This window comes from Rhineura floridana, chromosome 10, assembly GCF_030035675.1.
Source record: "Rhineura floridana isolate rRhiFlo1 chromosome 10, rRhiFlo1.hap2, whole genome shotgun sequence".
NCBI classification, from domain to species: domain Eukaryota; kingdom Metazoa; phylum Chordata; class Lepidosauria; order Squamata; family Rhineuridae; genus Rhineura; species Rhineura floridana.
The window spans coordinates 53631887-53645729 of NC_084489.1; the positions used below are offsets into that span (position 1 = coordinate 53631887).

General features: G+C 40.4%; 1 protein-coding gene across 5 annotated transcripts in view; it reads left to right on the forward strand.

The window, feature by feature from the left end:
* CALCR (calcitonin receptor) overlaps positions 1–13843 on the forward strand; it is a 252662-nt gene that overhangs the window by 173377 nt on the left and 65442 nt on the right. The window lies entirely within an intron of this gene.

A 13843-nucleotide genomic window follows, 5' to 3' on the forward strand; every position in this document is an offset into this window, starting at 1 on the left:
TGGCAGCCTCAGAGCCAGTTCCCCTGCTGTGATAAATGAAGGTAAAAACGAATTGGACATTGTACTGATTTTAACTTAATAAAGATTAACATTTTTTTTTAAATGGATGCTCATTCCCAGGTTCATAAAACATGGGTTTATGAAGTCTCAAATGACTGTTCAAACTGACCTACTGCAACATCTGTTCCTGGGTTCAGAATTCTAAGTTTTAAAAAGCTACACTGTAAATTCACAATATTACTACGAAATGACAAGGTGAAGCAAGTGGTGACCAGAGAGGGTGCCTTCTTAGTTGTGACACCCTCTTTATAGATCTTCCTCTCCAGATAAGTTTGCTTGGTAGCCAATATTACATTTTCTTATTTTCCCAGGCCTTTTAATGTATAATGTTGTATTTTTTTAATATGATGATGACTGGTTCTTGTATTTTACTTTGTTTTTGTAATGCACTCATCTCCATTCTTAAAATTTGTTCAACCTTGGCAGGCAGAAATTCCATTTGGTAACAGCAAGCTTTTAAACCTCGCTGGGTTTCACAAAGCAAAAATCAAAATGGAAAGGTAGAGTCAAGTAGCTTAACCAAATTTAAGAAATGTAGATATTAGATAATGGCTCCCTGTAAGCCTTTCCCATATTAAAATTCTTCGTAATATTTTAACCAGCAGGTTCCTTGCTGTTTGCTAAAACTGCTCATTAGGCCACAGCTGCTTTGAGAAGCTTTTACATTTAAGGCCCTGTCAACTAGAAGAGTGTTCATCAGTGCACAGATAAGCCTGGCTACAGTAGGAGATGACAGTTTTTTTCATGCCCCTCGAAATCTCTTAATTCCTGTCATTTTTTCTCCCCTCCTACAAAATCTCATTCTTGCAGGGGAAAAGACTTCATGCTGTAACTTGCTTAGCAAGTTCAGTTAATATCCATGACACTAAGAGAGTATTTGGATTAAAGGACTACAGCATACAGACGTTAGCAGAATTTTCCCACAGACTTGGGCTTTTAAATACCCCTTCCATCTCAGTATCTGTCCAAATTGATTAGGCTGTGGATTGAATCGTGGTATAGAATGAATGAATTTTTTTTGTAGTCTGTGGATCTTAATGCAATATTCGGAGCTTACACTTCTGGATCTAATGATCTTCTGAAATGCAGATTACAAGTGAGAACACCCACCTGCCTGCTAAACAGCTAAAGGGATTATTGGAGACACCAATATGGGGAGCAGTAACATGGGTGCAGCAGTGTGCAGTCCTGGTGTTGTAACTCTGCTGCATTATTTGTTTGTAGTAACTTAATGCTACTGTAAAATTGGCACATTGATGCCTTTTGTGTAGGCATCTGCCACTCAACAATAGCAATGAGCAACCTATTAATATAGTTGTCCCCTCCCAAGGCTGGAACTGATCTGGAATGTAGTGGGGGCACTTTCTAAGGTGGAGGCCTCCTGGACTATAGTGCTTTCATGGGAGTCTCTTATGGGCTAGCAGATTAAAGCATGTATGTAGCAGCAGACATGGTTTGAATTGTGCCTTTTATTTGGGATAGTTGGTGCCATAAAACAGCTCTCTCATCCCTACAAACGTTACTTTTAGATAGTGCAGGCAAGAAGGCGTTGTTATGTGCCTTCAAGTCGATTACGACTTTTGGCGACCCTATGAATCAGCAACCTCCAAGAACATCTGTCATGAACCACCCTGTTCAGATCTTGTAAGTTCAGGTCTGTGGCTTCCTTTACGGAATCAATCCGTCTCTTGTTTGGTCTTCCTCTTTTTCTACTCCCTTCTGTTTTTCCCAGCATTGTTGTCTTTTCTAGTGAATCACGTCTTCTCATTATGTGCCCAAAGTATGATAACCTCAGTTTCATCATTTTAGCTTCTAGTGATAGTTCTGGTTTAATTTGTTTAACATGGCTGCAACCATATCTACTCAGAAGTAAGTCCTATTGAGTTCTATGGGGCTTAGTTCCTTAATAAGCATGTTTACAGTTGCTGCCTTCAGGGGCATCCATCTGTGCTCCCATCTAACATCTCTGCAACACTAAGCTCCTTTCTTCCAATAATGGCCTGGCCTGAGGGCATGTAAACCCTTCTTGCCAGGAGCAAGTAAGCTAGATTAAATGTTCCCTAAAGGTGTTGAACTGTGACCTGGGAGACCAGGGTTTGAATCCCCACACAGCCATGAAGCTCACTGGGTGACCTTGGGCCAGTCACTGCCTCTCAGACTCAGAGGAAGGCAATAGTAAACCACCTCTGTCTGAATACTGCTTACCATGAAGACCCTATCTGGGATCAACTTGAAGGCAGTCCATTTCCATTTTGCATCACCCTAAGCTTGTGAGAAAGAATGACCTTGTCACTTCAGAACACCCTATTTTAGGTAAGATTTCTATTTTAATCTCCGATCAGATAATTTTTTTTTGAATGGTATGCTCCAAGCAACTGCGGTTGATACAATGTATCATGTTTAATGATGTCACCAGGGCCCGCCCCGTGACATCACCAGGGCCCGCCCCGTGACGTCACCAGGGCCCACCCCGTGACGTCACTAGGGCCCGCCCCATGATGTCACCAGGGCCCGCCCCATGACGTCACTAGGGCCCGCCCCCATTTTCTCAGGTTTTTGGATGGCTCCGACCTGGCAACCCTACCTGGTAGCCAAAAATGGAGGCCTGACAAGCATACTTAGGCCCATGGCTGGAGTTTCCCCACCGCTGGTCTGTAGGACAACTGCCAGTCAGAGTAAACAATACTGGGCTAGATGGGCTAATAGTCTGAATGGGTACAATGCATCTTCCTGTATTCCTAAAACATAGCTTTGTTAGCCAATTAAGAAGGTCCTTAAGCTTAAAACATATCAGGATTTTCTAGTAAATACTGGATTGCATCATTTGAGGATTTCCTTCTGTTCCCTTGCCTGCCTCCTAAAGAACAGCAGTAATATATTAGTCATCCCATATACTTTACATGCAAAATTATTATAGAAATAGCATATGGACATTTATAACAAATAAGGTAATCATTACAATAAGTCTTTGCAGCCCACATCTGATGATGAAGAGATGAGAATGAGAGGACAGGAAGAAAGTGATACAGTTTGTCATGTTAGAGTGCAAAGAGGAATTCTTGTATGATTTATGGAACAAAAGAGAAATTGACTTTTCTCTGTTACCTGAGGGAGCAGTTAAAATTAGTACAAGGAAAATAAAGGGGAAGGACAGTACTGCAGGAACAGAAATATGTAGCCTTTTTTCAGTAAATAAATGTTCACTTTTTCAATAGAAATTCAGCAAGAAACTTTTGTTATTTTTATTTCTTCCTCAACGCTGTCTCACAAAGGCCTGTGAGAATGTTTTAAAAAACCCTTTTTATCTGGAGCAAGGCTGAATCCTAAGCCCCTTCAAAGTAAACTGGATATCTCACTCTGATCTGCGTTTTTGCTTCAGTGGTTTAAAAACTATGCAGTGTTCCTCTTTTTTTTCCTGGACATAGCTAAAGCCGAACATGTTGCAAGGAGCTTTTTACAATTCCTAAAGGGCAGCCAACGCTACTTCAAACACCTGAATAATTCAGGCGAGTCTTTCTGAGATACTGCTGACCTGCAGTCTATCAGCAGAAACCTGCAGTGCACAAGAATAAGACGTGGCCTTGCTCCTGTCTGAGAAATAGTACTAATATATCAGGTTATAGGATACAGTACCTAGATTTTTCCCAGAAAAAGATAAAAAAGTTAACATTCTTTGAACGTTTTCAGCCCTAGTTAGCTGCAGCTAAGTTCTGTCATAACCATAGCACAAGTATGTGCCAGTGTCACTATTGGGCTCAACCAACAAGGCGCAATGTTGGTAGTGTCGTTGCCCTTAGAGGTCCATGGGAGGCAGCAGCTTGTGACAGAGCCTTCCCTTTGGTGGCTCCAAAACTGTGGAACTCCATCCCAATAGAGGTGTCTGGCACCAATACTTTACCTCTTTCATTGGCTACTTAGGGCACATGCATTTACCCTGCCCTTTGGAAGCGAAATGTGAATTTTTAATTGTCCTCCCTGTAAATGGTGCCCTTAGTTGTAGTTATTTTATGCTTTTTATTGTTGTTGTATAGTTTGCTGACTGGTGTTTTTTTATTGTATCTTAGTTTATGTAACCTGCCCTGGGACCTTAGGGTGAAGGGCAGGTAAGACGTGCCAGAAATAAATGTAGTTCTGACTAGTTTAAGTCATATAGTTTTCAATTGGACTTAGACGCAACTGACTTTAGCTGGATCAGATATATATATATCTCCACCCTGCTCTTCATAGTTCCCAAGTAAGAAAATATAACTAGCATGCACTTTTCAGCAAAGGCATTTTCTGGCTCTGTGGTACTTCAGATAAGCTGAACTAACCTTATCACTCTCTCATGGCTTCTGTGAGCTATTTTGATATGTCCCCATTTGCAATAAAGTGATTCCAGCTGAGAATTTAGGTTCAGCCAGAGAGGAGGGGGAATTTCCACAAGGCTTCCTGCTAATTATATATACCCTTCTGCTATGCAGTCTCTGCTTTCACATCTTCTCAACAAAGGAAATTGCATTAACTAACTATTCTTATCACCCTTTAACTGGTGAGAAGTTTTTTCACATGTTTAACCTAAGCTAACGTGCTATATTTTTTGTAATTCCATCATCATTAATGTAACTCCATTGTCATTTGACACTCCCTCATCCTTACTTGTTAAAATATTCCCCTTTCCATATTTTTCCCTTTCTTTAGGTAAAATATTCTTTATTACTGTTTATTAGATTTATTAGTTGCTTGTTACCTAAAGGTCTCTAAGCCACTTACAACAATGTTAAAAGCAAAAACAAATACTATAAAACAAAACAATTAAATAGTAACACCTCCATATAGCCATAGGATGCTTTGGCAGCATACTAATAACAAACAGCATCATCTCAATTCATCAAATGCCCAGGAAAGAAGGTAAAACTTTACCTGACACCAAAAAGATGTCAATGAAGGTGCCAGGTAAACCTCACTGGGGAGTGTATTCCACAGATGAGGAGCCACAATGGAAAAGGCCCTCTCCCTTGTCACCACCCTCTGAATCTCCCTCAGAGGAAGGACCTGGAGAAGGGCCTCAGAAAAAGATCTAAGGGTCCAGGTAGGTTCATATCAGGAGAGGCGTTCCAGAAGATATTGTGGTCCTTTTGACTAGTCCCATAAAACATTTCTCTGATAAAAACAAATCTTGGCAGTTCTTCTCTAAATCAATGGCATGGATGGCCCTGTGCCCCTCCAGATGTTGTTGGATTCCATCAGCTCCACCCAGCATGGCCAATGGTCAGAGATGATAATAGTTATAGTCCAGCAACATCTGGAGGGCCATAGGTTCTCTTGCAAGCCCTGTTCTCGTGCAAGCCCAGATTTTAAATACTGTCCAAAGGAAACCTTATTAGGCCTTAGAACACTGCTGATATTCCCGAGTCTTAGAAATTATCCAACTGTTAATGCAACCTAAGATGACTTTGGCAGACTTTGTTCGCTATGCCTTTTCCCAGCTCCCCCCCAAAAAATTGTTCTTGGAAGCTCTGCTATCCATCATTTTAAACTTCTTTACTTAGTCCTTCATTTTCATTGATAGTTATGTTTTCCTTTTTTTCCAGGTTACTGAGAGCTTTTTATTTATTTTGTTATTGGCAGTGGTGGTACTAATCCTCGAGTTGTTCATAGTTCAACTCTTTTTTATGTTCCCTGAAAATTTAACACATGTGCTACCCGCTACATCATAGCTCAGAATAACCTGAGTGACACTAGACCCAACATAAAACATTCTAGAACACTATTGAAATTGATGACAATCAAATTCTTGCTCTCTTTAAACACAGGTTTTCTCATTGACTAATATTCTCTTGATTTCAATGCAAGTGTTAAGCACATCTTCCAGCCCAACATTAAAATTACATTTCTGAATAAATTAAAATATTAAACAGTTCTGTAGATTAAGGAAGAAAAGTGATATATTTTTATATTTCTTTGTAAAGTGCTAGCTACACTGAGCCTTCTACCACCACTGGCCATTTTTTAAACCATATAGATTTTTTTTTTAATCTTTGAATCCAGGTTGATAATGAGGCATGCCTCAGCAGGAATTTGCTGCTCTCCAATTATAAATGTACTTTTGATCTAGCTATGTAAATTCTTTGCAAGGAAAAGATAAAAAGATAGTTCCCTTTATATCTCATTATCCATTAGTCTTCATACAATCCACCTTTGTCTGAATGTAAACCTTTTTATGATTTATTTTTAGTGTTCACATTGAAGTTAAATGATAGAAAATTGTTACAAGTTTTCTATCTGCAAAGACTAGATCATCACCCTCCCCTCTTGTGAATGAGATGTGCCCTGCCATACTGGTATAGGCTGTGGGAGGACCTTACCATCTCCTCTGGGCCAAAGATAAGAATAATAAAAAGCCAACAACAAACTCCTTTTCCTCTCCTTCCTGTTCACTTTGTTGTCTCTTCCTTTTGTCTTCATATTGCTGTAGCTTGGGGTTTCTCTTAGATCCATGTTGTCACTGGAGGCACCTGAATGCATTCTACCAGCTTAGATTGGTGGCCCAGCTATGCCCCTACCTGGATGGGGATAATTAATTTTATTTATTTATTAGATTTATGTCCCTCACCTTCCTCCAAAGAAACCCAGGGAAAATGAAAACCAACATTACAAAAAATAGCAATTATAAACCAGGCATTGCACAAATCTAGAACAATATAAATAGTCAATCAAGAGTTAAATGGTTTTCCCATACAACCCTTAAACTTCACATTAATGTCTTTTGGCATTGGCCACCACTGACAAGTGGGCCCCGGAAGGTTGCCCAGAAAGGAATGTGGCCCTCAGCCTTCAAAAGTTTATATGGATTAGATATTATCTTATTTGCCTTTTGATTTTAATGAAAAACAGGTATTGGAGATTGCATTGAGGAGCAGACGATGGGTGATTGTGGAGGTAAATCTTTTCCCTGCCAACTGTTTTCCCCCTCTGAATCATCCAAGTTGCTTCTCTGCTGTTCTACCCTGCAAGGGAAAAGATACAGATCTCCACGTCTTTACCCCAGCAGAGAAAAATGTAACTCGAGGCAGGTTATTGTGAGAAGACAAATGGCCAGCAGGGAAATGGTTAAGCACATCCTCCCCATCTACCTTCTTTCTGCTAGAGGAATCTCTGTTACTTCATCCATATTATCAACAATGCTGCATGACGATAGCATCTTTGTTCTTCCCATGCTGTCATTAAGTGAGTCATGGAATTTAGGAAACAACCTGGCAGACAGAAACTTAGAAGCCTAAATAGATCTGAGGAATCTGTAAAGCTTTATTAAGCTCCATCAATGAACACAATATGTGATCAGGGTTTCAAAGATCAGCACAGTTGACCTGGCTTGTCACTTGCCATTGTGTTTGTTCTTGCCTCTTGATTGAGACAACACTTTCTTCCTATTTGCCATCATTAGTCTTTCCATTTGCATCTGTTTTAATGTTCCCCTCTCATTAGAATTACATGTTCAGAGAACATAGTTCAAGTTAGCCTTCTGGAATCTCATATAGTTTTGAAAACTTACCAAGAAACATATAGATTGCCCTTAATCTTTTGTGCAGACCGAGTCTCCTGAAAACAAGAAGTGTTGCATGGAATAGAGGGATTGTTAAAATAGATTCAGACAAAAATCCACTTGCTATGTATTTTTGAAATATTAGGCAGTATATAAATGCTTTTCAATAAATAAATATCTACTGTGTTGACAGACTTACTTACTGTCCTTTTCATCAGCTTCAGGTGCTCTTAAATGTTTGATATCATGTGTTTCTTTTGCAACTAACATCACTTTTTTAGTAAAAAAAATGACTTGCCGGTACTCCCTCCCAGTGAGCTTTGTTACACAAAAAGCATTGAGCTAACATGTTTTACAGTGGCTCCGGTCCTACCTGACAGACAGGACCCAGAAGTGTGCTGGGAGACTACTGCTCGACCCCCTGGCCATTGGTCTGTGGGGTACCGCAAGGTTCCATTCTGTCTCCCATGCTCTTTAACATTTATATGAAACCACTGGGAGAGGTCATCTGGAGATTTGGAGTACAATGTTATCAATATGCTGATGGCACTCAGTTGTATCTCTCCCTACCACCTGATTGCAGGGGGGAGTGCTCATTGTATACCGGTGCCTGGAGGCTGTGAAGAGCTGGATGTGGGCTAACAAACTGAAACTTAATCCAGACAACACAGAAGTACTGCTGGTCAAGGGAAAAACTGCATCAGGGACGGGATTGCAACCTGTTCTGGATGGGGTTGCACTCCCCTTGAAGCAGCAGGTTCGCAGTTTGGGACTTCTCCTGGATCCTGCCCTGCTGCTTGAATATCAGGTGGCTGTGGTAGCCAGGAGTACTTTTGGCCAACTCAAACTGGTCTACCAGCTGCGTCCGTTCCTGGAGGCAGTTGACTTGGCCACAGTGACACATGCATTGGTGACATCGAAGCTTGACTACTGGAACGCACTCTGTGGGGCTGCCTTTGAAAACGGTTCAGAAATTGCAGTTGCTTCAAAATGCAGCAGCCAGAATGTTAACTGGAGCGCGGCACAGGGAGCATATCACCCCTGTGCTTTATCGACTTCCTTCTAAATTGAACGAGCTCAGACAGCATATTCTGTCAAACATTGTTTGGTTTTAATTTTTATTACTCTTTTCCTCAAATATTCCTGTTTCTCAATTTCTTGCATAAGATTTTCATATTTATTTCTATTACATTTATATTCTTCCATCATGGAGTTTGGGTTCCCATGTCATCTCCCATATAGGCACTGATACCTAGACCTGCTTAGTTTTGGCAAAGTTGCTGTACCACATCCCCATTTTTGGTATTTACATATGGTAGGGGTGGGGAACCTGAGGCTCAGGAGCAAATGTGGCCCACCAGGCTTTTCTGTCTGGCCCCTGTGGCTCTCCGGACCTCACCTCCCTCTCTTTAGACTACATCCTCACCCACCTGCTTTGTGGCCTCCTTGAGTGCTTTTGCCTGGCCGGAATGGTCCTTGAACTGTAATAATGCCTCATGCTTGCCCGGATGGAGAAATGGGGAGAGCGGGGTATAGAGACCACTGACTTTTGTTTGGCTGGAATGTAACCTACTGTACAAAGCTAACAATCATATACATTGCTCTGCCCACATTTACCCCTGGCCCCAGCCCCCACTGGCATGTGGCCCCTACAAGGTTGCCCAAGTAGCAATATGGCCCTTGGGCTGAAAAAAGTTCCCTGGCCCTGCCCTACAGCCTTCATCTTGTTATTTTCTTGTGCTGGCTTTACTAAAAGCCAGAATAGGAAGAAGGCTGGCCATAATTGTCCTTATGATATTCAGCAGGGGGGGGGGGATAGCAGTCATTTACTTCTTTGAGATTAAAAAATGAAACACTTGACCCAAGAGTAAACAAAGTGTGGAATGTAATTCATGCCTTAAAAGTAATATATCATCTGTTATTTCAAATCAAAGCCTCCCACATGAATGAAGTTTTCAGTGACTCAGAGCTAATTTATTATGCTGTGAATACCAAACAACTACATTTGAAAATTCTCCTGTTGTGACAGCATCTGTCAAGAGGCAGAAAAATTCAAGTGAACTTTTTTTCCCTTTCATCTATAGGCTTCTTTTCAGTGGAGAAACTTAATGCCCTTTTATAAACAAATTCTTTAGTCCCCTTTCAGGCATTACAAAGCACCAAGTATGAAAGAAGTGAGGGGCTTGTAAGCAGGGATGAGTGAATATGTCCATTTTCTCAGTTTTTGCAATTTTTCATTATTCCAATCTTCAGTTCTCCACATTTCCACATCAGCTTCCAATTTAAAAAAAGTCTGCATAGAAATTCATCAGCATTTTAATGCAAAAGAATTTCTAATATACACATTTTTTAATTTACTTGTTGCCTAATATACACATTTTTACAAAGCAAATTTTCCCTAATAATGCATTTTGCATGTTATTTTCACTAATATATGCATTTTATGCATAATGTATATGGATATTTGTACACCTTGCTTGGCTGGAGAACTACATTGCAAAATTCGGAGAAGTGCAAATTTTGAAGGATGGCTGTGTTTCAATTCATATACGGTTTTTAAAAGTGCAAATTAGATGGGTTTGCCTTTAAATGTGAACTCAGTAAAAAAATTCTTCCATCTCTACTTCTATGCACAAAGGCTGACGGGGCCTTGTAACCATGTTCAAGCCAGCACACCTATAAATCCTGTTCAGGCCTTGCTCAGACCTCAGTCAGACCTTCAGACCTCTCTCCAAAGCAAGGTTCAAGGTTATAGGGGGCAGGAGTAGCAATCACAGCCATGTGCCTCCAACCTGCTTCAGACTTTAATACTTCAAGCGTTATTTTCTTTGCTCCCATGCCATACTCTAAGAATAACCTTCACTTACATTTTTTATGTACACCGCCCAGAGAGCCTCCGGGCTTAGGGCGGTATATAAATTAAATTAAATAAATTAAATTAAATTAAATAAATAAATAAATAAACTTACATGCCTTTGCCATCAGGAAGTGAAAGAGGTCTCACCTTTGGTACCATGGATGTAATTGCATGGTATCTTTTTCTTCATGACATAGATTTCTTCTTGTATTGTTGATGTTGTTATTTAATTAAATTTCTATCCCACCCTTCCTCCCAGGATGGCAAACAAGAAACAAAATTCTTAGAACATCTTAAAAGCAAAACAAGAAACAAAATTCTTAGAACATCTTAAAAGCAAAACATATTTAAAATATCTTAAAAACAAAACATCTTAAACCATCTTTAAAAAAAAAATCTTTAAAAACATCTTAAAAAGCAGTTCCCAAACAGACGGGATAAGGTCTGTACTTAAAAGGCTCATTGAAAGAGGAAGATCTCCAGTAGGTGCTGAAAAGATAACAGAGATGGTGCCTGTCTGATATTTAAGGAGAGGGAATTCCAAAGGGTAAGTGCCACAACCCTAAAGGTGTGCTTCCTATGTTGTGTGGAATGGACCTCTTGATAAGATGGTATGTGGAGGAGGCCCTCACCTACAGAGCACAGTGATCAACTGGGTATATAAGGGGTAAGACCATCTTTCAGGTATCGTGGTCCCAAGCTGTATAGGGCTTTGTATACCAAAACCAGAAACTTGAACTTAGCCCAGTAGCTAATGGACAATCAGTGCAATTCTTTCAGCAGCAGGGTGACATGTTGGTGATACCCTGCCCAAGTAAGCATTCATGCTGCTGCATTTTGCACCAGCTGCACCTTCCAGACCAACCTCAAGGGCAGCCCCACATAGAGTGCATTACAGTAATCCAGCCTGGAGGTTACCAGTACATGGACAACAGTGACCAGGCTATCCCATTCCAGCAATGGTCACAGTAAAAGGCACTCCTATTCACTGAGTCACCTCGCAACAAAGAAGGATCCAGGAGCACCCCCAGACTATGAACCTGTTCTTCAAAGGGAGTACTACCCCATCCAAAGCAGGCAACTAACCAATTATCCGAACTCGAGAACCACCAGCCCATGGCACCTCCATCTTGCTAGGATTAAGACTCAGTTTATTGGCCCTCCTCTAGCTCCAGGGCTTGCACGGCCTCTCCCAGTTCAGATATTACAGAGAAATAGCTGGGTATCATCAGCATACTATTGACACCTCATCCCAAATCTCCTGATGACTGCTCCCAAGGACTCCATATAGATGTTAAACAGCATTGTTAAACATGACCACTCCCTCCCGCATGACTGCACTGACCACTCCCTGGATCCACTTGGTCATATTTAAGCAATATTTAAGAAGCCAAGAAGGGCAATAATAAAAGTCAAATATTTAGAAGTGCACAACATCTGCCCAGGCCCTAGTGTGTGGATGGGAATCCTTGTGTGAATAAAGATTACTTATACCACCTGCATATACTTGAATATTTGATCCAACAATTGCTTGGAGAATGAAAAATGTAAACACACACCCCACACACAAAATTGCTCCCTATCCTTGGTACATCAGTGATGGAACTCGATAACAGGATACTGTGGACTTCATAAAAATAGTGAGGACAGATTATAATATAAATATTTGAACAGCTAGACAAAAAATAGGCAATTTCCTATTTATTTATTTTTTGATATCTATATCCCACTGGACTCCTATTGGCTCACATGTATGGCTCTCAATGTCATCGCTTTCCCTAGCAGTTCTATCCAGTAGCAAAGAAGATCAGAGACAGTGTATCTCTGAATGCCAATCACTGGGGAACAACAGCAGGAAAGGCTACTCCCCATATCCTCCTTCTGGGCTTCCCATAGACATCCGATTGGCTACTGTGGGAAACAGTATGCTGGACTAGAAAGACCTGGGTCTGCTCCAGCAGTACTCTTTTTGTGTTTTTATGCTGTAGAATGTGTAGGCATCATTCTGTACTATTCTATTTTGACTTATATTTTCAGGATAATGTTGTGAATAGCTGTAATGCCCTAAGACATTCTGTCTCCCCATGGGAAGAGATGTTTAACATGGATAAAAAAAAACAAATCATCACTCTTAGGAAGAGACCTTGAATGTCACTTTGCTGACTGAAATAGGTTTTAGTGAAAAATCTGAAAATTGGTAATGACATATGAGCAGGTATAATATGTCCTGACAGAAAACTGATTTAAAGCTGCACTGTTGAGCCTAGTGTTATTTTGGAAAAGGTCTGTTGCTTATTTATTGGAAGTTATGGTCACTTGGAATTTAAGCAGGCTGTCATAGAGCAGTGATCTAATAAACAGAGGGAGCTCAGCCACCCAAACCCAATACAATCTCATTTAAGACTGAATTATATTGTCTGAGAAAAATCTCCTAATGCCTATGGCCTGAATTCAAATGACAAATGTAATGAAATGATGAGACATTTTCAGTAGTAACAGAGGAGCAAATTTTCAACTGCTGTATTTCAACTGCAACACTGCTGATTTTTTAGATAAGTGACCAGAACTGTAAACAGTGCACAAAATTATACATTAAAGTGTCCACAGGAATATATGAATGTCTAGGACTTAAACAGATGCCTCAAAAATACACTTAAAAGTTGCATCCCCAGCTGACAGCTATTTGTAGCTTACATATGATTTAAAGCCTGGTCTACACCAGGTAACTTACCTGTGATTAAGCAAATAGCTATCAGCAACTGGTAGAATGAGGTGAGATCCCTGTGGTAATACAAAGGTCTTTCCCATGGAGAAATGCCCTTTCTATTGCTCTCCCATGTAACAAGCTTCATGCAATGAAGAGCTAGCATAGCAAGGGAAAGGGTTCTGTCTCTGCTCATTTGCGTGCAGAGTGTTTTGTTAAAATAATGACAATTTTTTTAAAAAAGTGATCCTCCACACAGAAATACAGTCCATTTTACCACCTTGAGACATTTCTATCACATTCCCACTTCATTCTGCTGCATGTGTAGACCAGGCCCAAATCCCACTGGAACAAAGAAGATTCCTATAACACATATAGGCTCAATGGATTTGCAGTCAACAAATGCATCATGCCATATTGTTTTTTACTGTACTAGACACTTGATTTGTGCTGGACCAGCTTTGCGCCAGGCATTTTTTTCTCCTGGATTCTGCTTTTTCCACTTTGAATCCCATAAATGTTCTAGCTAGACTAGTAGTTCCCATTCTTTTTTCCTCACAGACCACTTGAAAATTACTACTGATCTTGGCGGACCTTGTAATGATTTTTCTGCCTGCTGCAGCAATTGTAATGCCCTGTGGTGGATGCTGTATGGTTTTTAACCGCTTCTTTTATTTCTTATATTGTATTCCCATTT